General features: G+C 46.5%; 1 long non-coding RNA gene across 1 annotated transcript; it reads left to right on the forward strand.

Annotated features, from left to right (window-relative positions):
• Nucleotides 1-16,089: 16,089 nt before the first annotated feature.
• Nucleotides 16,090-18,069, forward strand: LOC144120561 (uncharacterized). The gene is made up of 2 exons (XR_013312457.1): nucleotides 16,090-16,188; nucleotides 17,933-18,069. It is a non-coding gene; the product is annotated as an uncharacterized LOC144120561 (long non-coding RNA).
• Nucleotides 18,070-22,106: the final 4,037 nt, after the last annotated feature.

Genomic DNA, 22,106 nt, shown 5'->3' on the forward strand with positions numbered 1-22,106 from the left:
GTCAACGACACCGCGGGCCCAGCTCTTCCTAAATGGAACGCAGACAGGATAATTGCCGGCGGTCGGGGCAAAAGCCTGCCCGGGCGACGTCTGCACTGAGCTCCTACCAGCTCGCAGAGAAAATGATTTCGCGCCTTCCTCTTCGTGTGTTGGGCGCGTGTGCTTTTCCCCCTTTATTATGGACATAACACGCGTCCAGCCTGTATATATATTATTGTGTAAATAGAATATTTCTGTATATTACCTCTTCCCCCTGCCCTCTCTTCCTGTCCCCTCACCCCTTTCATTTCATTTCTCCATTCTGCCTGCTATCCTTTATTTCCGCTGCCCCAGCTCAGGTGCTTCCGTTGCGATGGCAGATGCCGGGGCTAGCGAAAATCTTTTCCTTCGTTTTTTATTACTTTAATAAACTACTACTACTACTACTACTACTACTACTACTACTACTACCACTACTACTACTACTACTACTACTTCCTCTTCGTGCGTGTACGAAATATTAGGAAGGCAAGTTGTCAATAAAGATGGAAAAATGGGATTCTGGGAGCTTGGACGCGACCGCGCTCTGCCTCGGAGGTTGTTCTTTCTACCGTTAGAGCTTAATGCGCTAAGTATTAGCCAGTGCGCTAACAGGAAGAAAAGGCAAGACGATGGAAGCGAACTTGCCGCAACGACAAGCGAAGAAAGCAAGCGAAGCAGGATAGATCACAAGGCCAGTGTTTTGCATTCAACAGTCAATACAATACACACGTGCCTTCAGAAATTAACCGTCGCTGTTTTGACATATAGACGAGCGGCATCGCTTGACAGTAAATCTCCCAGAAAAATAATGCGCAGTTTATATGAGAAGATGCTTTAAAGCGTGGAAAAAAAAGCCTTGCAAATCATCCTATAACCGCTGATGATGGTGTATCGTCTGGAAAACGCGAGCATCGCGCAAGAGCTCCATTCAAGGGACAGCGCAGGTTTTTGGCGGAAGTTACGAACGCGTTTTACGTGTTGAAAAGCAGCGCGTAGGGTTAGAGCAGGGAAGAGGCGATGCTGTCTGCGTTTGTGTCCCTGTTTCTGGTCTTATTTCTACATGCTCTTTTTCATGATATTCTGGTGCCATCAACTAGCCCAACGACAAGCACACTGCTGGCATTTTACTCCCACACAAAGAAAAAAAATTTGGAGCATAAGGTTGAAACAAAGGCCGCAGTTGTATGACTTCAAAGAACGTATTGCTGGGCAAGTTTGGGAAAGCATGACTTCGTCGAGCTCCTGTACCTTTTTACACATTTACGGATGTAAACAGAAGATACCCGGTCCTTTTCCCGGAATAAACGACTTGGACTGAATATCTTGCAATCTGCCTAATGTTAGAAGCAGCGCGTTGAATATCAAAACCTTTTAAGCCTAGTAAATGCAGCTGGAAAGAGTCTTTTGTTGGGCAGGATAATAGTCGGCAGCTGGGGCTCCGAACTCGTAAGGTAGGTGATCGCCGTTTTCTGAAACTCTCTTACATTACCGCTGAATAGAACAAAAGCTATAGTTACGTTAAAAAGTTTCATCTAGCTCTTTCCTTCCCGGCTTCCACATCAGCTTTTTAATAATCACGCAGATGCTGCATGTTCCACCGCAAAAAAAAAAATTCTTGTGGCTTTTACACAATATAGCTTTCTAAAACGCATTTATTTATTTTTTTATTTTATTTATTTCAATACCCTAAAGGCCCAATGCGGACATTACATAGGGGGGGATTCATCAAGGAAAACTTCAATATACAACACAAAACATAAACGGCTGAACACAGAAATAAACAAGTTAAGAAGTAGGGTACAAGTTAATAGGAAAAAGTGGCTATGAACAGGTGCTTGGAAACATGCACATGTAACAAATCCGACAAATCAAAATAACAAAAATTACACCTTCAGAAGTTACAAAGGATGGCATCTAAGGCTGACCGCCTGCGTGTCGACTTAACTGTGGGGGCTAACGTGTAATTCCTGAAGTTGCAGTAATTTTTTTCTACTGGGACCGCCGACAGCACAAATCAAGAAGCTTTTTGTGATGATTTTCCGTCTCCCTTCAAGCTGAAGGTGACAGCCACCACAATGTTTCGCATTGTGCAAGAAAGCAGCCTGCACTTTTTCCAGTCTCTCCATTTTTTTGTTTCGCTTGAGCAACACAATTTTCAGCGCTGTATCCTGAAGATCGTGCTTTGCTATAAGCTTCGGAGTTGCTTTACTCCACTTGTGAGTCTGGGTACCAATCACGACCAGTGAATAACCAAGTCGGTTAGCCACCTTTTCGGAGACAATGTGATTCCATATTGAACATTTTCGCTATTCACTGAAGACCGATTTCTGCATATGCACGTACACTACGACCTCAAGTATGAATGGACTACATGAGGGATTGAAGAGTGAGGTGCTAAAAAATTCAAATAGCAACCATAAAAAAGCGTACGCCCACACACACGCGTCTGCATTTAACGCTTGAGGTTGAGCAAGAGCAGTAAAAAAAACATTGTGAAAAAGAAACAAACATGCCAAACAGACGTGGTACCTCGCAATCGTGGTGTAAATCCTCGGGGCGGATTATCGTGTGGGCATACTTGGAGGCGTACTCATGGAGGCTGCTGTCCCTCAGTTCGGTCCACTCGCTTTGGGGCATCGTGAGAGAAACCTCACTGCTATCCACACACTCCACGGCCAGTTTCATAAAACTGACCCCTGTCGAAGAGTCTCTCCCTTTTATATGCCAGCAGTAATCGTCGTCAACAAATCGGGGATAGACCGGCGTCTGTACGCAGTTCAAAACCCACAACCAAGAAACTCAGTTGACCGCGCCCTCTCCCTTTACAGTGAAACCTCCAATGACACCTTTCTGAGGTGTGAATGCTCTTTGTAAGAAAAAAAATAAAAACAAAACAAAAATATGGGAGGGGGAGGGGACAGCTGCATACTCAAGCATCTCGACGATGAGAAGCAGCTGTCTGGTTCCGTCCTGAAGCTGCAATCTTTCAGTGACGAAGCAGATTTTGCCTGCCGTCGAGCACTATCTCGCACTGCTATCTACCCGCTACCTCTGTCTCCTCCTCCTCCCATCCCTCGAATGCACATACACACGCACTCATACGTGATCAAAAGGCATCTTCATCGCTCCTTCCCTCTAGCGTGCGATAAGAGGGACATGCAAGACATGCTTGCAGCTGGTCCAAACCAAGTCCCGCGGACTCTTGCCGCATGGCCACATACGAGAGTGGAAGAGCGAGAGTGTTAGTGAGAGAAAGAGAAAAGAAAAGAGCACTAGCAAAGAGTCGCTTATCGCTGCTGTCTGGAAATTTCAGCCCTTGCCTGCAGTTTGACCTTTACACGCGACGACTCTGATAGCGAGCTCCTCGCCGCGTATCAGAGCAGCAACTCCGGCCACTCCGCAGCAGCAGTGACTTGGCGGATTCGCTTCGGCGTGCCCTTACCGCCTCGGACCCTTTCGCTCCTCGAGAGTCGCAGTTATTGCGTCCAGTCTGCGACATAGATATGTATAGACGCGACGATAAGGGCGCGATGCGCGTCATCGCTTTCGAGTGCCGAGGGGATCCCCGCCGTCTGCGATAACGAAGGCATACGGGGCTGTTCACTCGAGCTGTCCCGGAGGAGAGGCTTCCTGTATTCGAGAAGCATCTGTCGCCCCTGCCTTCCCTCCTGCTCGCTCGACTTTTTTCTATCTCTTGCAAAGCACGGCATGACAAAGACGTTTTCCAAATCGCACGTGACTCTTGGGGTTCGTTGTTGAGTGCTCATGTGACTCTTCTTGCAGCTTATGATACTGGTAGTGAGTTGACTTTATTGCTGGACCTCTGTGGAAGACGTCCGGCTTGAGAGATAACACATGTTTGCAATGAGCGGAAAGCGTTGCTGCTGCGACGCTGCTCTAGAAAAACGCCGCTGCTCTATTTTGCGATAAAGACCACTTGTTGCATGCCATAGTTATTGCTTGAGATTGCATTTTTTTGCCACTTGCCCTATAGAGCTAGGTAATTACATTTTGTGTTTCCTTTCTCGGTGAACAGAAGATATCTCGTTACGCACCGGAATGACACATGCAGCTCACGTCATTTTGTACTTATCTGTCGGATCTGCTTATTTGTGCCGAAGACTATACAAATGGCGCCTTTTGTTGATGTTTCCACCTCAAGAGTGGTTGTAACCTAGAAATTATGAAGAGAGACAGATGAAGAGAGAGAGATGACGGCGTTTATAGATACTTCTGTTAGGGCAGATGTAGTACTATCTTGAAAGAAGTTAGGACGGCGCTAAAACGACAAAGACAAAGAGGCACGAACACAACAGGACGGGCGCCAACTTGCAACTGAAGTTTATTGCACCAAACCCCTACATTTTATGCATCAACTGAGCCGTATCACAAGCTTATCACACAGCAAAACGCAATTTCTTCAATAATCAGAACATCGGAAGTAGGCGCTACTTTTACAGACCAGAGACGCCTTCTGCACTATCCACTTGATAGCAGCAATATTCTTACTTTATAAGTCCCCAGATTAAATGAGTGCGCAACCCACATGAAAGCAATTGATCATCCAAATGATACACACACGCTTGGGCAAGGCAACCAGCGCGCAAACTCAACAATCGTGATTTAACACAAAGAGTGATAATGAAAGAATGACCAACAACAAACGCGGAAAATTTGGTGGACATGAAAACTTAAACCTTCGGGGGAACCTCCCAGCGTCAATGTACTATAATTATCGTCAAAAATTATCAAGTGGATAGTGCAGAAGGCGTCTCTGGTCTGTAAAAGTAGCGCCTACTTCCGATGTTCTGACTATTGAAGAAATTGCGTTTTGTTGTGTGACAAGCTTGTTGTGATACGGCTCAGTTGATGCATAAAATGTAGGGGTTTGGTGCAATAAACTTCAGTTGCAAGTTGGCGCCCGTCCTGTTGTGTTCGTGCCTCTTTGTCGTTTTAGCGCCGTCCTAACTTCTTTCAAGATATGAACCAACTAACCCAAATCAAAGTACTTCTTGTAGTACTATCGCGGTCAACTGAGTACTACTGATCCGGCCTAGACATCACGAGTGCTTTGAGAGGTGGCGCCCACATGTAGTGCGGTATACTCCACTGCGGCAAGGTTAAGAACTTGGAAAACGGGGAGGGGGTAGCTAGTTTTGGCCCTGATAGTACATATCAGCTGTTGGAACTTACTGAAGTTACTGACTGGGAACTCCACTGTTTCTTTCTTTCTTTCTTTCTTTCTTTCTTTCTTTCTTTCTTTCTTTCTTTCTTTCTTTCTTTCTTTCTTTCTTCCTTTCTTTCTTTCTTTCTTTCTTTCTTTCTTTCTTTCTTTCTTTTTGTTTTGTTTTCCAGCTTTAGGAAGCGTCTCTTGTCTGAAACGCAGCATACGAGAACTAAAAGTCTATCAGCGACAAAAGTGTCGGGACGCTGACTAAAACATGAATTGCATCTGTATGTCACTGGCGCAGAACACAGAGCTAAGTTTGTGGAAAAAGAGCAAGATGAAACATTTGTGGCAATTACGGCCGCAGATTGAACAATGGCCTCGCGCTCCATTTCTCGTTTATAAAGAAAAAAAGAATTACAGTAAGGGCTAATGTCCGCAACCAAGGTTAGCAGTAAAAGAGACAGGTGGAGAAAGAAAGAAACAGTGGAAATTTTTGAGCTTGCATACCTGCAACTTCTGTGCCATTTATTTCTACAGCAGGAAACATCTCCGCATCCTGCGTCTGCGCGACTATATTCATCCTTTTTTTGTGACTTCTTTATATTTCATGTGCACATGTGTGAAGAGGGGTTCAGTCGCGCATTCGAAGAGCATTCAGGTTCAGTCAGGGCCAAAACCTGACTCCTTCACAAATTTTCCGTGTTGAGCACAGAGGTTATAGTGCCGACCATTGGGCCCGCGCCGTTTAGTAATATTGGAAATGCGCGAAATTTGCATTGTAGAGAGTTCTCTGCACGTTTCTGGAGTAATGGAGACTCTGCGCTTATTTCGGCACGACTGTTCCCCTAGTCACGTCTCCGGTCGGCATCAGGTCGCGCGTGACGGTGATTGCCCGCTTCAGCAGTCACGAAGGACGTATACCATTGTTCACTAGTGGCGATTGAGATGGAACTCCTCGAAGGTCTCGTCGCACCACGGGCGCGACGCTCCAAGAGCAGCGCACCGCAACTCAACGGCCACAACACTAGCCCTATCAAACTGATCATAGAGTTTATTAGCCCTACAGAAAATTTCCCTAGCATTAAGTGAACAATGAGCAGAGGGAAAAAGAGACAGATGAGGGGAAGCTCTGAACTTCAAAGCAGATATTTGTGCCAGTGTGTTCAAGACAGATGCTCTGCTATACATACCGTGTCTAGTGGAGGGGGCTCGAATAACGGGAACTGGCAAGATTGCAGAAAGCATTAATAGAAAGACGTATGTGAAAAATAAAGTGGGGCCACGAAACGAAGACCCAAGCATATCAAGTAGCGCAAGACCTTTACAAAACACGGATTCTTACCAGTCCCTGATGCTTACCGCTACACGTGAACGAGAAAGGAAAGGATCGTTTTCCACGCTAAGGCTGTTTTTCCGCTGGCCAGATTACCTAGATGGTCGCAGATGCAGGCATTGATGGTAAGTCTACAGCCTAAAGGCACACAACTAAAGCCCAAGTGCAGTTGTGGTCGGATTTCTTTCAGCCCTATAGCAGGAACTATAACGACATATCCCACTCAGCAATCCGGAGCAGCCCTCTGAATGCGCGAAGGATGTCTGGGGGTCTCGGGACCGTACCGTCGCGTTCCAATCAGAACTCAGGATCTGAATTCCACCCTTTTCGGAGTAAGAAACCTTAACTCCTCCGGATAGCCTTTTGGAATACGCCATGAAAGGCATGCGTGACCGCATATCAAGGGTGTTCGTGCACATAAACGAAATGGAGGTGTACCGAGGTGTCAGTGTCCGTTAAGGAACTCCATGTGCTCGGAATTTATCCGGAGCCCTGAGCTGCAAGAACCTCAAAGACTCAAAGCCAACACTAGTTTCCTCGGGGTCGTAAAAACCCGACAACTCCACTGCCTACTCTAGTACTCTTGCTTCATTTGTTCGGGATAGTAGGTAAGTTCGAGTTTCACACGTGCGCAATTGTTCTCGAGTTTGCCGCGACAGTACAACGCTCCTTGTTCCAGCGCAGCCGGCTCAATCCGGCTCCGATCGGCGTGCGCGCCTAGCTCGTGATCGGAGGCGTAACACGAAGAAAGCGGCGTTCCTTGTCAAGGAATGCGCAGACCGTCGGGCCCCCGGCGCGCCGGATGCGAACGCAAACCGAGCCGACGTACGAAGGCCGGCGGGCTGGCGCGTCGGCGCGTGATGGAGATGACACGGCGCGGTACCGCTGCTGCTTCCACTGCTTCCACGGTGTCCGCACGTGCGGGCCGTGTGCAGAGACGCGCATACGCCGCGGCTGCTCCTCGGTCCCGTGAGACCGCGTCGCGGTGATCTGATCGATATCACATGACTCTGCTGTCCCTTGCCCTCGCGGCGTCGCCTGGTCTCCGGCAGGAGACGTCTACGTTTGCACACGGCTCGTTGCGTTGGCCGTGTGTGCCAGGGCGTGGTCTCTCGGAAAGGAGATCATGATTGAAGGTGTTAACGCTGTAAAGCAGCACTGCGGACTAGGATGTGACGCGCCGTAGTGGAGGGCTCCGGATAATTTGCGACCAGCAACTACAGCGCAGAAGAGGCGCATGTCGAGATGAAAACGACTGCGCAAGCGCTTGTAGTGCCCGTTTCGTCATGACGTGTGCGTTTCCAGCGCTGTAGTCGCCGATCACGAATAACCAGCAAACCGAGATAACCATTTCTAGCCAACTTGATTTCGGCCACTAGACGTTTTTTAATGTTCGCTAAAATCCTAGCCCACACGCGTTTTCGCATTTCATTGGCATCGGAATTCAACTGTGACGGTTGCAACGGCCAGGATCGAACCCGCGACCTCGATCTGAACAGGCCGAAGACAGAGTTCCTGTATTATCGTGTGGGCGGTATATACCGAGAAAACGTCAGAGTGTTTTGTCCACACTGCGTCGACATTGAGCCGACCCCACTCGATCTACTTATAGGGTCATTCAGAACCTTTTTTTTTGGCGAAAATAACGAAGCGCCGACCAAAAGGTGTTGTCAAGATGGAAGGACGTTTCGACTTCCACACGGAAGTCTTGTTCACTGATGGAAAAATTTCGCACACAAAGCTTAAGTACGTTGTGCTAATCGTCGCAGGCATCTAGCGTACGAGGGCGGTAGATTGCCGATGTTACGGTTGAGCGTCTGATCTGTTGTCTGGATAAACAAAGACTCCAGATATTGGCGTGACATCCAGTTTTTCTCACGGCCGATAATTGCCGCTTCTTCCCAAGCGATATCATGCTTCGTGTTTTCAACGTGTTCAGCCAGTGCGTTGGAACAAGCCTTCTTTTTCTTGACATCATTCTTGTGCTCATTCAGCCGTCTTTCAAAGTTTCCGCTTTCACCTATGTAGGAGTGATCGCAGTCTGAGCAGGGGATTTTATAAATTACTCCGGGAAACTTTTCCTTTTTTAGCTTGTCCTTTACGGACACCAACTCGTGACGAAGCTTGCACGCAGGCACGTGAGCTATATGCACATTAAATAAGCAGATCATCGTGGCTGTTTGATGGTGTGCGCCTAAGAAATGATGCTGTGGTCAGACTTGAGGAAAGCGGGTTTGTGCACTTCAGTGCTAGTCTAGCGTTAATGTAATGTTACATACTTAATCAGTATTGATGCCTTCAGAGCAAAATGCCAGTCACGGTTTTCTAAAGCCTACCGGATGAACCGCGTATCAGTTGAGGAGGTTTGAAAGTTGAACTCTGTGGTTTATGGGGGTTTTACGTCCCAAAACGACTTACGCTATAAGAGACGTCGTAGTGAAGGGCTCCGGAAATTTCGACCACCCGGGGTACTTTAACGTGCACTGACATCGCTCAGTACACGGGCCTCTAGAATTTCGCCTTCACCGAAATTTGGCCCCTTCGGCCGGGATCGAACCCACGTCTTTCGGGTCAGCAGCTGAGCGCCATAACTGAGCCACCGCGGCGACTAGTTTAACCCTATATTACGTACAGCAAAATTCAGCGGGGGAGGACAAGATGTGTTTCACGACATGGCTGCTCTGATTTTGCTGGCCCAACATGTTTTTTTAATTAACCAACAAATTATTACTTTGTCATCAAAATTAACCTATCCGCCGCGATGGCTGAGTGGTTACGGCTCTCGGCTGCTGGCCCTAAAGACGCGGACACGATCCTGGCCGCGGCGGTAGAATTTCGATGGAGGCGAAATTCTAGAGGACCGTGTGCTGTGCAATGTCAGTGCACGTTAAAGAACCCCAGGTGGTCGAAATTTCCGGAGCCCTTCACTACGGCGTCTCTCATAGCCTGAGTCGCTTTGGGACGTTAAACCCAATAAACTAAACTAAACCAAAATTAAGCCGAAATACCATGTGCTGCTCCTTTGTCCGGCTTATCGTAGCTTGCAAAGCGGCGATAACCGAGTTTTTAGCATGTTACCAGGCCAGGTTACCACGCCGGCAAGGTTTCCCTTCCCGGCCGCAACCTCATTCAACAATCTGCTCCTTTTCAAAGATAGGGGTTGTTTTTCTCTCAGCCCTGTCGTGCATTATCGCTCGCGTTGTCGCTTCTGTCCCATTTTTCTGTGGCTTTGTGATCCCTGTACTCGGGCATCGCGCTTGCAAATCTTAAGGAACGAAACAGCGCAACTAAAACGAAGGACCAGAAAAGGAGATACACGGACAAGCGCTGGCTTACATCTGACTGTTTTAATCGGAAAACCACACATAAATAATCTCTAATCACTGCGTCACATCCTCACGTCATCATCACAAACTACTAACATACGAAGGAAGGAAATAATTGCTGAATCTTAAGCACCTACAGGCTCCCACGTTGTTCCAATAGCCATACCTATGCCATACCTATACTATGCCTCGCATTTTTTCCCCTGATGCTGATAATTTTGTTCCGCCGCCACCTCTATTATTATGCTTGTTAGGTACACTTTAACACCTCAGTAAACTACCGTAAGACAGGCCGACGTATGCGTTCTTTATGAAGCATTGTTTTAGGAACGGGGTCTTTATGTAAACCTAACATTTAATAAGTTCAGGTACTATATATGATCAGGTATTAGAAACGTTCTCTCACCCTTTGTGTAGGTACCTCTAATATGAAAGAGAACAGAGTTTGAGAGTGAAAACAGTAATCATTCCGTAATTACGTGTAACAAACAAACTTTTTCGTGTTTTCCTAACGAGTTTACCTTCTGGTCTCTTTTTCGACCAGAAAGTTTCTCTTGTGATGTCACGAATCACAAACCTCTAGAACCACCCTCGATATTCTTGACACAACATCAACGCAACAACTACACCGAAAGTTTCTCTTTCTGGTCGAGATCGCTCAGACGGCCATAAGCCCACAAAACGCAGGCTGGAGTGTCCGCTGTGCAAGCGGCTGTTTACTCGAGTCCGTGAGAAACACTTCGGGCCAGACGTCACGTTGAAATCACTGCCCGGGCACAACAGTGCCCAAAGGCGCACAGCCGAACCGTCTCCGCGCGAGAAAAGTGATCAAACCCACTCTCAAGAGCACGGCGCGCGCTTCGACGCATCGAGCGACACACGCCAGACTGGAGTTCGATTTACTGTGGAATTTTCCTATACTTTTACAAACAATAATTGCAATAATTCGAAATATCTGGACTATTTATATCCGAACTCGGCAGTATAATAATAATAAAAAAACTTGCTTCACTGAAATAATGACCGTGCCACGCGTAAAAAAAAATCTACTGAGAGTATTTGGATCCCACGGCGTGGCAGAGTAGACGGTTGCTTACAAGGTATAGAGAATCCAGTCTTGACTGACTCCTAGGCTCTCTGCATGGCGCAGTGTTCTCTGAACTGTGAGCTCTCGAGAAAGGAGTCTTTGGACTCGTTTTAAGCCTCCTCCTCCTCTATCAGCTCGACCTCTCGCAGCTGTGTCACAAGGCGACCGCTGAATCAGAAGAGTGCTTACAAGTGCAGTGCCTTTAGTCTAGTCGTGAGGCTAAGTGTGCCTCAGTGTTTCCTGCGTTGAGGATGATTCAGCGACTGGGAGGCGGGCAAGCGGATCCGGATGCATTGGCTGAAAAAGCGGAAGCGCTCGCGGGAAAAGCAGTTGCGTCTTTGTGACGACGCACGCTTCCTTTTACAAAAGCGGCGATATTGACTGAACTTCCTGGTAACACCGTTTCGTCGGAAACGCGCGGAAATCAGATAAAGTAAGACGTGGTTGGGGATGGGTTCTACCTTTGCATCGTCGCAGCCCTGCGGACGAGCTCAAATTGACCTTTCACGTGGGTAGCAAAAAATAAAATATAAATAAAAAAATATGTGAGGGTCCAAGAGGGCACCTAAGTCGAGAAGCAATGGCTGAGTTTGCACAGCACAGTCACTGAGCTAAGCAAGCTCCTGCATGGTGAATAGCTGGTAAATTCACAGCGGGTCTCTGATGCTTCTGACGCATTTCTCACCACAAGATCGAACGTAATTACTAACCATTACGATTACCATGGCTCCAGCAGAACGTTCTCCGAGACGCCTCTGTCTCGTTTTTATTCTGAAGTTGAACGCCTGACTCGAGGCCGGCCAAAAAAACGTTGCATTTTTTTTTACTGCGAGAGCCGCCATACGCCCACCCCGAGTGGTCATGTAACTGAAGTCTGCTGCAGTCGTAAGAATTCTCACGCCAAGGCAAGCTAAGACAAGGGCACTGACAAGACAATGTAGAGAAGAAGATACGAAAGAAGTGGAAGGAGAAAAAGATAAAAAAAGAAGTAGCGCAGAAGATAGAACTCAAGCCAAGAGAAAGAAGAAGGAGAACATGAAAAAACAAGCACAAATTAAGACAGGAGCCAAGTCAAGCCACAAGCCGTCATGGATCTGCATGCCTATAAGTCTGACCAATTAGGTTCATATGTTGGAGTTTAAAATGCGTCATCTGGTCGAAGCCTGAGCGCTATACTGTGAAGTCTGAATAAAGGAATTTAATTAAAATAAGTCAATGCAATTTAATCATTTTTATAGTTAAGGCGGGGGAGGAGTCTTCCTTCCATGCCTTAAAAGGCTTGAAAATACACAGTATTCACAAAATAGAAAGAGAGCATATCTGCTTTGAAATGTTCTAAGAAACGGTGATATACCGCAGAGGTCATGCAACTGTTATGAGCGAGGACGTTGTGAGAAGCGAGTTCCAGCCACCCTGTCATCATCATCATCAATGTCGTGGGCCAGACTGCGCTCACAAGGGGACGGAGGCCTCTCCTGATTCTCCCAATTATTGCTGCCCTGCGCTATAGCCGCCGGCCACCCTATACCTGCATATGCTCCTTATCTCGTCCCTCCACACCTTAATTTCGGTCTCACCAGGCTGCACTTTCCCTCTTCTCGGAATCCACTCTGTCACCCTAGCACACCTTCGGCTACCTGCTCGCCGCATTGCATCCCCCACCGAGGTGCACTGAAAGGTACCGCGCAGAGGTTGCGATTCGCTGATCTCCCGCCACAGATCTGAATCTATTCCGTCACGCACCGTCGTGTGCTCTCCGCTGCGCTCTTGACACGCGTCCGCTGCCCACATTGAGGAAGAAAACGTAAGTTTAATGTGAGAATTGAAACTGGGTGCGAGAGTAAAAAAAATGGATAGAATAAACTTCGCCATAGCAGTTCAGAGGCTGCGCAAGTCCACTCCTTTCGACGACGAGGCGCACATCCTTGGCGCGGCTTTGGAGCAGAGGACACCCACCTAGCGCACTTGATTGCCTATGGGCGCTCCCATGGGCCCGTGTCGGCAGCAGGCGGTTCGGAGAGGAGAGACTGACCGCCCGGATGTACGGCACGCGCCCGTCCTCCATGGTGACATTTGATTCGCTGCGTCCGCACCAACTCCTGCGGTGCTCCTTGACGCTTCGCGTTGTTCGTGCGTGAACGACGCCGGCGCGTGCGCAGACGTTTCCGAGTAGGCCTGTTTGTAAACCCGGGCCCCGCCGGCCACGGTCGGATGAACTCGGGCTTCCGGGAAATGCCGAGCCTTTGATCGTCGTCCTCTGTATAGGGAGATGCTATGCGTGCACAGCGCTCGGGCAGTTATGGTAAATTTGACGGTTGACCCACGCGTTGTCATCCGCCGTCTGGGAACTCTTTCTTTCTCTTGTCTTCAATATTTTTTTCTCATTTTCTTTTAGCTTCAGCAGATACTGATCCGCTGGACGGTGGTCAAAGGTCAAGCGATAATTGCTTCTTTCAAAACCGATGGCTGTTTCTGACCTTTGATTTCATCTCTTGCAATGCTTGCTTTGAGCGCCTGATGTCGAGCATACTCAAGTTTCAGCTGAACAAGATAGTTATAGTTTCGCACGGGGCAGTGCTGTTGCCGATGCAAGGAATTGAGCTGTCCGAATGTCTTTTCACGCATATTATCAACCTGAGTAGAATATGTCGAGTGAATAGAAGTTTTTTATGAGAAGATACCAAGAACATTCTATTGGCCTGCTCACTACATGAGTCTCAAAAAGCGTTTTATGGTCGACAATTTGTCGCCTGAAAGGACGTACCCTGACGCTATAGGAAAACTGACTGAACTGTGGAACGAACAGCTAGCGCAAAAGAATGATCTGAGAGCTGTTTTAACTTTCAGAAACGGCGCCGACATCGTTTTAAAATGCTGACATCGAGCGGCTTTTATTTTATTTTTTGTTGTTGTTATTAGACATTTCCTCTTGCCATCCTTTTTTGCCAAGCGTGCTTTTCGGTTATCCGTCTTGCAATGATGTCTATAGCTGGTGTGCTTCTCGGTTCTCGCATATCTTCGGATACTTTACCGACGGGTTCTTTGTAGCTTTGTGACAAAGGCATGTCGACAAAGGCATGTCAGTTAGTTCTCCCTTTTATTTATTTTCCCTCTAAATAATTAACTTCAGAGTTACCCATAGTTTTCATGCATTATTTAATTCATACTGGAGTTGCAGGCAACATTCCTTGCTGATATTTTCAATACATTCAAATTCGTTCGTTCAGACTTGTTCGTTGAAACGCATTAATTGCATGCGCACACTTTGTCCACTGGCTTCCATTCATATCGCGAGATCAGTACGTAAGCACATTCACAAAAGAGATGGAATGTGCTCATGCACTTCCTATGACCTGCCGGTGTAGTTGATAGGGCGGCGTTGTTATGTGCCGCGCATAAAAGCGGATCGAAGACACGAACAGTGATGTGCTTGTGTCGCCACTGACATTGTTTTGTTCTTCTGCGTTGCATGCGAAATGCTGTGCGTGTGTTGCTGTCAGTGCTTTCATATTGTCCTGTGCTCGGCAGGCCGCACGTCACAGCAGACGGCGCGATGCGAAGAGTGCTCGTGGTGTGCATTGACGCAGACCATATCGACGCCTGCGAAGAGGTGAATACCTGCGTCTGCCGGGTGACGTGCGCTCTTCCGCAACCACTGCTTCGACACGCTTGGCTTAGCTGTCGGAAGCGGGATGTCTGCAGGGCCAAAACGAGTGCTTCGTCGAATAGCGACCTTGGCGGGATCAGAAAGGTGGCCTATACGTTAAGTAGGGTTTTTTTTTTTCGCCGTGGTTAGGGAACTTACCACATTTGATAACTTTAGTTCAACCTGTTTACTATGTAACGAAAGGACTGTAAATATGATGACTACTCTATGGTTTATGGTTATGGTTTGAACGTCCTAAAGCGGCTCAGGCTATGAGGGACGCTGCAGAGAAGGCTCGGGAAATTTCTGCCATCTGGGGTTCTTAACGTGCAATGATATGGCACAGTACACGGGCCTCTGGAACTTCGCCTCCATCGAAATTCGACCACCACGACCTGGGTTGAACCCGCGTCTTTCGGGTAAGCAGCCGAGCGCCATTAGCACTGAGCCACCGCGGCGGCAGATGACTTATCTAAGGACCTCTTTCAAAACTCGCTTTCGAGCTCTCTAATCCCTCCAGCTGTGTAAAATTATACATGTGCATATTTTCTGGAAATCAAGATTGAATGATTGGTTCCTAAGGGGAACTCACTTAATTGAAATAGAGCTCGAAGAATAGAATAATTGCACTTAACACCAATCTCTACGCAGCGCCCATGCCGAGGCAAATGTTTCTTAAAATGGGGAAGTTTGATACAACTACATAGTTTTCCTTCGTAATAGTATGGACATGGCAAGGGGGACTGTAGCGTTCTCTTGATTGGTGTAAGTTGAGTTATTCTTGATGTGATGCATCTTTCAGCACAGTAAACATGATGCTCAGCCAAACTAATCTATTAATCTAAAATTATGCACAGCAACACACGAGTGATCAGAGCTGATAATCCTATTAAATATTAGCTCAACATCAAAAATTATTTTCTTAATTTAAACAAAAAATACCTCCATGTAAATTTCAGAAATGAAAGCAAATAAACTATTCTACATAACCCGCTATTAATTGTATTTTTACTTTGGCCACCTCAGGATCAAATTAACGGGTGTTTATGGCTCAAAACGCACTTTTTGCAACTTTAGTCTTTATTTTTACTAAGGTGTGCGCAGTTTCATCACTAGCTGTAACATTCGTTATATGTACTAGACGTCTAGAGAAGTAAAACGGCTATTTCCGAATTTCCGCGAGCAAGTTGATATTAAAAAAAAAACGTCAAAAATGGTACATTTTCATATTTTCTTTCAATTCTCTAAAAATATTTATGCCGCACAGAGCTGCCTGCTCCGAATTGTATCGAAAGGCAGAATTGTTGCAAATGTTTTTGAAAAATAGCGGAGTGTTTTCTAAAAAATTCAATTTCTTATTAATTATTGAGCAGTGCCTGGTTTCTCGCCTTTTCTAAATGGGCAGACTGCGCTCGCCTCTTGAATAAATTTTTTCCAAAAAAGTATTTCAGGCTTTGATTACGCAATCGGGATAAGTTTCCGTGATTTTTTTTTTAACAAACTGCAGATGGTACAGCGCAACGTCTGGGGCGTTTGGCGTGGAATGATGATGACGATGATGTTCTCAGGCTTAATGACACACACCCACGGCGTGGAATGACCCAGGTACTTGCAAGCTTCATCCTGCGTTCCTTCTGGAGAGAGGAGCTCTGGGCCTTTGCGTTGGACTACCAAAAACTGGCAAATACTATGCCGCTTTTGAAGGCGTGGATATCTGATTTAAATTCACGGTTTCGGCTTTTAACTGTGCGAATTTTTCTAAGAGCTTTAGAGCGGATTCCTGGATTGGCTAGCCTCATATTTACGACCAACCCGGTTCTGTTCTTCGGTATTATTTTCTCCCATTGAATGTGTTCACAAATTATCTGATGTCGAAAATAACAGCCACAATCGCAACCTTCACAACCTGCGGACTGATGCTGCAGTCCACTTCGACTGCACTGTCCCAAGAAATGCAAAGAATTTGCCTGTCACTGCGTAATTGTGCTTGTAGACGAGTATCGGGACAATTTTCCCACCCACACTGCAGTTTTCTCTGATGCCTCTAAAGTAATCGAATCCACTGTTTTTGGTTCGAGTTATTCGTTTCGTGCCCTGGATTATACGCCTATAGAGTATATTCGTTGCCGAGTTTCTAGTGATTGAGTTAACCGTACTAAAGGTGCCTTGCAATGTTTCTCAGGTTAATATACTTGCTGATAGCCTCCCTGTCCTAACAGCGCTCGAGGGACTCTCTTCCGGGCCGTTCTGTTTTTTTTTTTTCATTCCTCCACGTGTTAAAGCAGTGGGTATTGACCGGTTACCTGGACGTTGCGGCATTGGTTGTTAAGTGGTGGCCGGTTTTTACCAAAGTGTCCACTTCGCGAACCTGTGGTCCCATTTAATCCAAACACTATACACTTCACAATATCCCGCTTTTAATGTTTCCTGCATCTGCACTCCTTTAGTCATGAGCTGTGCATGCTACAGCGGATTTTCAGCATTTGGCATTTCTTTGAAGTGTCCCCTCACGCAGTTCACGGCAGTGTGAGGTGGCCATGACCCTCTTGCACCGCAGCATTCCTTGATTAACCCTTTATTTGTCCCGATCGGAATTCTGTCGGTCGAACTTTTGTGAGTCATGCGGTGAAATTGATTCAGTTGAATCAATTTAATTGATCACATTATCCTCTCTTACGAAGAGTTTATTTGGAGATCCCCCTCGCTCGCTTATGGCTTCCTCTTTCCATTCCGGTCCTCCTCTCCTTTGGGGCAAGCGCCAGGGGATATGTTTTAAAACCAGTGTGCGGTTACCGTCATGATCACATCGACTGCCATAGAAAACCAAATGGGGAACGTTCTCAGGATTTTCAAGCATTCTGATAACCATCTTTTTGACTCCCCTACAGGGGCAGCTTTGTTATACCAGTTCCGAAACCACTGCTAACATACAATAAAGCTTGACATATCACCAAAATTGTCCCACAGGCGATGCTATATATATAAAAAATGAAGTGTTACGCATGTAGCTGAGTGAAAACTTTCTATAGAATACAAGTGTTTCTTTTTTTTATTTAAAGGAGTTCGTCGTTAGACCAACCCTTCGCCAAATGTGAGTGCAGGTAGCTTTGAAGGGGTTCTTGTTTACTTGGGGTATTTTGTAAGTAGTGCCTAAAATCCCAAATCCAAGTGGTGTATTTTTTTCATACTGAAGAAGTTGGCGCGGAAAAAACGAGGACAGGCGAGACAAACAAAGTCGGCTTTGTTTGTCTACGCTTGTCCTCGTTTTCTCCGCGCCAACTTCTTCAGTATGCATATCAACCAACTAGCCCAACTTTCTGCTTTCCTAAGAGTTTTTTTTTTTTTTCAGACCATATGCTGGAGCGTTCTCCATAGTGCAAACGGTTTCGACTGGAACCTTCATCGGACCTTCCAGACGTTTTGCTGAACAACAAAATTCAATACGTTTCACAGATTAAAAACCTACCTACGACAAAAGAAATCAAATATTGACATTATCAATCTGTTTGTGGTCGTGATAAATATCATTCACGCCACTGTTTTCTCCAATTTGTATTTTCGATGTTGTTTTCTGTTTTCTACCCCTATCGCGGTCCTTGTAGGACTGCTGGTACCTGCAAATAAATGAAATAAGCAGCAAAGCAGCTAGCAACTGCGACAGTGCAAAGTCACAAGAAATATACCAAACAGAATGCAGCGCATTGCCATAACGAAGACTAAAGTAAAGCATCATCGGTTCCGCGGTCACTTAAAGCCACGAATAGTTAACCACGCCGGGTTATTTTGATGTAGTTAGTACAATTTTCTTTCCACGCTCGATATTCTTTTTATCGCAAGGTCTCGTGTTTCAGTTGGCGCGAAAACCACGAATAAAAAAAGCAAACAACAAAAAGGAGCCAGCTCGCGTGTTGGCAGCGCCACTTATTGCGCAAGAGAGGAACACACGATAGCCCTTTGTGCGACGCATGCGTGACTGCCGGCTTCGCTACCGCCTCCGGTGCATTTCCAATTGTCTGTGCACGTGGCTTGATTTGCCCCTGTCACTAGGCCGCGGGCGCGATCGGCAGTCGGCCGCCACGCCTGGTTGGCGAGGTCTGCGTAAACAAGTTGGCGTTTTCCGATGCACATGTGACGAGCACGGGCTTTTCACGTGTTCGTCTAAAGCCAGCGCTTTAGGTATATTCGCGGGCTTGTGCTCGTTAGTCCAGGTAAACGCCTCATCGTGACCAAATAAAATGTGAAATATTGGGAAAGAAGCCACCTTCGTAATTGTACGAGTAACGAACTGTACACAGTGCAAGACGACCGCGGCTACGGGTTTTACCCAATATGTGTGGTTCTTTTTTTGTTTATTTTACTATCTACTAAATAAAAGAAAATAAACAGCTTCTAATAGTAAAAAGACGACGCTTATTGAATGCCTTCCTCGGATCGACTGAGGGGTGGCTTCTTTGGAGGTTGTAACTAACGAGTCCCTGATTTGCTCAGTTAAATAGTAAACGTTGTTTGTCTACCTGGCTGATGCTTGGTAAAACCGTTTCGCTTCGTGTAGAGTAAGTGACACAGGTGAATTTTTGAAGAAGATGAAGTGGTATATTCGTTAATGTGGGAAGAATAGACGGAACTACAACGCAGGTTAGTCATTTTAAACTATTTTTTTTAGCAGCAGTACAGTGTGCGATACAGCCCGTTATTTTGCCAGTAACCGGACTACAATGAAGCATATTTACCGGTATCTTTTTTTCGCTCAATGCCAACGTTTTCTGCTATGACATTGTTGATGGTGGGTGTCCGTCGTAGTGGAATAGTGCTATTGCGACTGTGCGATGATAGTGCACGTTAAATCCCAGGTGGTCTAAAGTTTGCGGGGAGAGGTTGGCCGCAGCTGGCACAGCACAGGGTTAATTGGAGAGACACGGGAGAGGGCTTTGCGTTGCAGTGGACATAATCAGGTTGTTGATGATGATGATGATCATGTAACTAACCCGGAGTCCACCACTATGGCGTCCCTCATAGTCCGCGTGCCACTTCGGGACGTTAAACCTACCATACCATACCATACCATACCATACCATACCATACCATACCATACCATACCATACCATACCATACCATACCATACCACGCCATACTGATAATAGTGGGTTATGACTAATTCTGATGACGGCAAAAACAAACGTTTAGATGCATTCGAAAGCCGTGTCAGCGCTTTCAAAGTCAATAAGCTCCATTTTTAAGAAGCACGAAATTAAAATTCAGAAAGGTAGATACTTGGGCTTGTTGGTACATTTTAAGGGTAGAATTCATAGCGCAAAAAAGACAGGGACACGGAAAGACGACACCACAGACCGCTCTGTGGTGTCGTCTTTCTGTGTCCCTGTCTTTTTTTGCGCTATGAATTTTACCCTACGAAATTAAATTTTTATTAAAGAAAGTGAGAACTAAATAACTCACCTATGTGACCATTTAAAAAAAAAATGACCGACGATTACGGTACTCCCCAATACGAAATTTGAGTGCAGCATTATTTGGCGATATATTGAGGCAGAAAAGTTTGGCGACTGTTAAGATACCCTAAGAGTGCAATGCAAAGCATTGCAGCTTTGTCAGACAAGGCCGCTAAACTATCGCACTGAACGGACGCCCCTCAGTGGTGTAGAACGGCGCGGGCAAACCTTGCCCGAACTCCGTGCCCTCTCCCGAATTTGCTGCTCCCTGCGGGACAGCGTTGCAAAGTGCTTCTCTCGTTGCTTGAAGGAGGAATGCTGAAGCCACAAAGGACGTGTCTTCGTTTGGAGCGGGCCACGAGGTGCGTGGCCCGCGCATTAAAGTTGCGCGTGCCCGTTGCCATGGCAAACGGCGTGAACGCCCCAAACGGCACCCATAGACGGCCACCAGGCATGTGCTGGTTGACAATTCGACGGGCGATTCATGGCTGACTCAAATTGCGACTAGCAGTTGAGTTTTAAGGACGTTTAAAGACCTCCATTCATTATCATTTATTAAGGCGGTACCATTTAGGCTACCGTCATGAAGTTTCCTGCTTCCTTGTAACAAATTCTCTGATTGGTCAATTGGAGTCACTTGACCCTTATAACGCCATCAGAGAGCCCTGCGAAATTTGAAATTCCCAACGAAATTCTTGATTGGTCGAAAGAGGGATGTCATGTGACCTTATGATGTCATCATAACTTGCCCACCGGATTGTGAGAAAGCTCCCTACCATTGCCGATTCAGTGCAGTTGCCACCAGCCGATCGTGGCGTTGCGCATGAGCCTTACGGGGACTCGAGAAGAACGGCATGGACAAGCCCCACCGGTGGCTGTGTTTGAGACAGCCATCTGCCGGGACAATTTCGCATCGCTTAATCACTGCACTACTGCGCCAGTAAGGGTATGAAGACTCCCAGCGATCTACGAATGCGATTGACAGGGTCGTGGCGTCGTCATCACCACGTGACCTCCTGTGGACCACTCATAGGGCACCACCAAAGTTGAAAATGTAAGGACCCCCAAAATTTAGAAGCTGGCCCACCCCATGAAATAGATTAAGGTTTATTAGTGGGTCGGATTAACATAATCTCATGGGTTGATCCAGTGGAGGGTACAGGAACACTCTAGAAGGTGATTAGTGATTACTCATGCTTACCATATAAGGGCAATCGAACCGGTTCCTAGCGGAGTTTTGGCGGGAAAATCGCAAGAAGAATATTAGACACTCATTAGACATTAGAGAACATTCGAGAAAATTATACCTAATCCTATCGAATGTTCTTTAATAGCGCAATTAAGAAGGGCTCCAAGTTTTTTTTCTTTAATTTCTGTAAATGAATAAGGAAAGGATCTCTAAGGTTTTCAGAGGGCGCTAAAGGAAAACATTTATTCGTTCCCAGCTGTTTGCATACAGGAGAGAACTCGAATGAGGACAGGAGCGCAGCTTCGCACAAGAGATGCAGAAACAAACGCAAAGTTCTGCCATTCGCTGCAGAGACCATGTAAGCGTAGGCGCAAGAACTCAGGCAAAAAGCGCGCCGACAGTTTCTGGTGCCGAGCCAAGCGCCAACGCTGCAGCCCTTGACCTAGACCCGGTCATACCTGCTCACTGAACTTGTCCCTTCGCCCCGCTTCAAGTCTCGAAGCCAAATATCCAACCCAGAATTTAAGGGCCACCAATCGTAACAATTTACTTCCTATCGCGGTGACTGCACAGCGCAGAAAAGACACGGGAGAAGGCACGAACAAGGTCGTAGCACTGACTTCCAGAATTTTTTTATTCAAAGCGCACGTGTATGATGATATACAAAAAGCAGTATCTTCGCGCAAATGCACGAATTGCACCCACGGTCTCCTTTTACGAATACCCTACACTTTTTATGGTTCTGAAAACAAAACAGTAGGTCGAAACTGGCGCAGAGGACGCCTAGTGGAAACACTCATTCGGTCTGTACTGTTTACTTACAGAAGGGAACCGGAATCAGGCCGAGTGCAAAACGTTCGCTCCGAAGAGTTTCAGCAATAGATACG

This window comes from Amblyomma americanum, chromosome 2 (genome assembly GCF_052857255.1).
Source record: "Amblyomma americanum isolate KBUSLIRL-KWMA chromosome 2, ASM5285725v1, whole genome shotgun sequence".
In the NCBI taxonomy this organism is placed as follows: domain Eukaryota; kingdom Metazoa; phylum Arthropoda; class Arachnida; order Ixodida; family Ixodidae; genus Amblyomma; species Amblyomma americanum.